Here is a 4520-nt window from a genome sequence, read left to right on the forward strand (position 1 = left end):
AATTTGGCTTTGTGCCCTCTTGTGTAACTTGCTACTTCCATTCTTCCCTTTCCCTCTACCCCTTTATTTTTATCTTAATATACCTTTATCCAGCCTTTAGTTGGTGTGGTTTCTTTGCATAACCTCAGTGCCTCTTGGCTTAGGAGGGTGGCTACTGGGCATTTTGGGGGACTGGAAGGCTGGGTTTGGCCAGTCCTATTTTGGTAGGAGAGCCGGGATCAGTTCTGGAATGGTCCTACCTTGCAGGAAGGTTGAAGCTGGTCCCAGCAGATGCTTCACAGGGACCCTCTGGAGCAGCTACCCATCCTCCGTTTCACTCTGAGGGGGTCCTCAGAGCTAGACAGAGGATGAGCAGCTTCTCTCAGCCACTTGCTTTCTAGCTCTAGTTGAGTATCCCCTCAGTGAGAGCCAGGAAGCATGTAGGTGAGCTCTCGCAAGAGCTGATTGGCTGCTTCTTCTGGCCGTGTGTGGTGGCTGTAAAGGGAGGGGGTTTGAGACGCATGAGGGGGTGGGGGTGAGCAACAAGGCAAGGGGAAGGGGTGGGGGGTGTAACGAGGAGAAGGGAAGGGGCAGGGGCATGATAGAAGGGGAGCATGACATGGTGAAGGTAAGGGGGTGCGAGGCTGCAGTGGAAAGAAGGGTTGCGATGCGGTGGCACCACGTGTTCTTGCCTCAGGTGGCAACTCCGAGGCTGACTCTGGGGCTGGCAGTGGTGGCAGTGCACCAGAAAGAGAGGTTGCCCCTTCTTTGGCTCTTTGCCCATCTGACATGCTGATTAGCAGCACACTGGAGTGCAAAGCCCACGGGAGGATGGAAGAGGTAGTTTTCTCAAGGGCTACTGCTAGTCCAAATGGGTTCCCCCTTTTTAGCGGGCTTGGGGGAAGCTTAGTCAAGTAAGAAAAGCTACTCACCATTTATGAACCTGGCCCTTGGGTGGTCCAATGGTCACACATATAAGATGGGGTGTGTGTGTGTGTTTGTTATAATGGGATTCAGTTTGAAGGTGTTTTGAATTCTGCTCTTTTGCTCTGGACCTCTGTGCCTAAAGAAGATGTTGTGAAATAAGAGATTTAAACAACTAGGTCCAAAAAGATATCATTATTTTAATCTTTTGGTCCTACTCAGCGCAACAGTACCCTGTTACTCCAGATAACTGATTTATGTGGAGTTAACTCTTTCCAATCTAGCCTTTGAAAAGCTTGGAAAATCTTATCTACATTATGGCAGTACAAAGCAATTGAAAACACAATAACTAATTAAACAGCTTTAAAAAAAAACACAGGAAAAAAACCTTTCAATTTCGTGCTGTAGCTCTAGGGGGACTTTTGTTATATTATGCAATATACAAAGTTAGTTAGCAAAAGATAATCCATTCAGGCCCCTTTGAACAACTGCCAATTATGGCACACATTGACTTCAGCAATAATACAATAAAAGAGCAGAAGAGCTGCAGGATTACATATTTAATTTACTTTAAACACATCCAAAAGGAATGAATTTTAAACATCGAGTTCTAAAGCAAGTTAATTCCCATGAATCTCAAATGTCAGGGCACTAGAAGGTCAGAGTCTTTAAATAAAAGAGGCAAGAAAGCGAGTGGAAACATTACGTTATGCCAAACACCATAAAGGCATGCAAATCTAGGAAAGTCAAAGTTTGGCGTTTTAAAGATCCCATCAAAACCATAGCAGACAGAGCCCCTGCCTGTCTCGTAGATACTAGCTGAGTCAGTGTTGCCCTCTAGTGGCCAGCATGTTCTCCAGCCGAATGCTCCACTTCCCCGTTGCTTCACCACCTCTCCGTATTGTTGTGAAGAGGTCCCATTTTGGTAAATCCAGAAGACATGTAACAAGAGTATTAGGGCAGGAGAGCTTAGGCTGGATCCAGATTTAACTTAAGCTGAACTTTCCTGCTCTCTCCTTCCCCAGGCAAACCCTCTTGCCCCCAGAAAATGCTACTGAGAGTCAGGAGACGCTGTTGAATGGGATGAGCTGTGGTGTGCGTGTTCGGGGGGGGGGGGGGATCCACAAAAATCAGGTGATGGGACCTTGCATGTGCACAGCCCTGCATCTGCAGAAGGCAGATCCTGGATCCACGGCAAAGAAGGGGGAGGCAGGCTCCGATGCTGGAAAAAGCAAAATTTATTGTGCTCTGCGCGTTTGGGAATGTCTCCTTCTTCAGGAGCTGTTTAATGCCATTCAGTCTCTTGTCCCAAAATGAACAGTAATTCTTACCTCTGGATGCTTGCACACATTACTCCTAAAGCCTATCGCTCTCTAGATCTTGGATCCACCCTCGCTGTGTACAGTATCGTATACCAAACATTCTACAAGTGTAGCAGATGAAGCTGTGTTCCTAAGCATACCTCCTACTGGAGTCCAAAAGCAAACCAGTCCTGGGGGGGGGGGGGGAGAAAGTCAGAGGCACAGGGCAAAGGTGAACTCCATTGGTCCCTTGTCGCTCTGTTGAGCTAGTAGCTGTCTTCTGGCCATGTGCAGTAGTGGCACCAAAGCATAGTAGAGAGGCGGCCAGTACTCGCATGGTTCGAGAAGTAAGGCACCTAAGTCTGATTGTCAAAATCCTTGGTTTGAGACCCCAGCATTGGGGTGGATGGGGAGTTCCCTTGGTTCAGTAAAAATCATTAGGGTCAGGCTGTTAGTAATGCAAGTTAGGGAGATTTGCGTTTCTTGATAACTGGCTTAGTTTATTCCTGCAGCAGACTTCTGGTTATGCAGACTGTGTTGAAAAGCATCTGGTTGGTAGTGGGAGGAAAGGAATTCATGGCCAGATAAAAAAGAATGTACTTACTGTCCTGCACAATTCTCATTAATTTCAGTGAGGCCCGTGCCAAATTAGTTCCTGGCAGACTGGGAATTCTGTGTTTGGATTTGGGCGAGAGATTTAGGTAACCCCCTGCCTCTTTCTCTATATTCCTCCCAACAGTGCACAATCTTTCCCGTTACTGGGTTTATAAGGTCACTCCCTACTCCCAGATTTTCTCTCTCACTACTACTCCCTCTTTTCCTCAGCACCTCTGCTTCCACTACCCATCTGTTGTCATGCATCCTCCTCGCTCACAGGTGAAGATGCCTGTGTGTACGTGCAAACCTGCACATGGAACTAAAGGGACCTTTATCAGGGATGTGGCCTGTGCACAGCAGAGTATTCACTGTGTTTCACCAAAGTGGGGAATAGCTACTTTTTAAATGGGGAGAAATGAGGTCAAACAAACATTCAAGCCCAAGTTACAGACTTTATTTTCACAGAACTTTATCCATAGCCCACACGCAAGGCCCACGTTACAAAAGAGAAAAAAATGGCTTTGTCAGCATCCCAAGCCCCTAGCCCAGGGGTAGGGAATGGTGGCCCTCCAGATATTGGTGGGCTGCAACTCCCTAGCCAGCATAGCCAACTGAGGGATGATGGGAGTTTGCAGTCCAACATCTGGAGGGCCACATGTTCCCCACCCCTGCCCTAGCACACAGGCCAGTATGCTAGTTCTAATCATCCTCACATATAGGCAGAGAAAAGTGGAGACTGGGAGAGTTAGCACTGGCCAAATAAGGTGTGGAATGAGGTGCTATGGAAAAGGCAATGCCAGAAGACTGAGAAAGCTATATGGCCAGTGGAGCTTGGGTGCTGGTGACAAAGGGGGGGGGGGTCACCAGGGCTGGCCCAAGTCATTTTGTTGCCTGAGGCAAAGGACAAGATAGTGCCCCCTCCCATTCTATGTACAAAAGCTGACTGAACTGGCAGATGGATCTGTCTTCAACACTAATGATGGGACAATGTTCCCCACTGAACTTGAGGCAGCAGGCTAACACACGGGGTGCAGAGCAGGCTGCAAGGCACACAGCTCTCTTCCTGAACACCTTGTTGGTGTCTCCCAGCATCTGCTGCCAGAGGCGACTGCCTCACCCTGCCTAATGGTAAGGACGGCCCTGGGGGCCGCAGAGGTGAACTGGATAGTTTTTAAAGGAAGCAAGGGAAAGAAATGGAGCATAAGCAGTTATTGTTACTTGGCTTCAGAGTAGAGGGAACCCAAAGGACTTCACTTCCCGGTTGGTCACAAATAGTTGGAAAATATTGTTAGCACAGACTAACCTCCAGTTTTCCAGCTTAGTTACAAATAAAAATGGGCCAAAAGCCTGGGGTTGCTTAGGCACTATTGAGTAAGTTGTCCAGGGTCTGCCAGTGGACAATCTGACCTACAGGGGTTCCCATACAACTGGTACTTGCTGTGACAATGGGGAGACTGAATGGAGGATTAACCATTATTAGGGACCCTGGAGCAACCATAATTTGGTAAGAAAGAGAATTTAAAATGGAGACCCTTAAATTAGGGCTTCTCCTTGGATCCTGGCTACACTGAAGAAAATAACAGAGAGAGGTAAGGGGACTGGGAGAAAGGCAGTAAGGGACGGAACTAGATAAAATGTTACCCCAAAGGGTTGAAAATGATGGCTAAAAATGACTGCCCTTGGCTCAAGGTCTTTGATAGCAGCTACCCAATGCTCTAG

Source organism: Heloderma suspectum, chromosome 2, assembly GCF_057233095.1.
Source record: "Heloderma suspectum isolate Gila_16-S chromosome 2, 16-S_ref, whole genome shotgun sequence".
Classification (NCBI taxonomy): Eukaryota; Metazoa; Chordata; class Lepidosauria; order Squamata; family Helodermatidae; genus Heloderma; species Heloderma suspectum.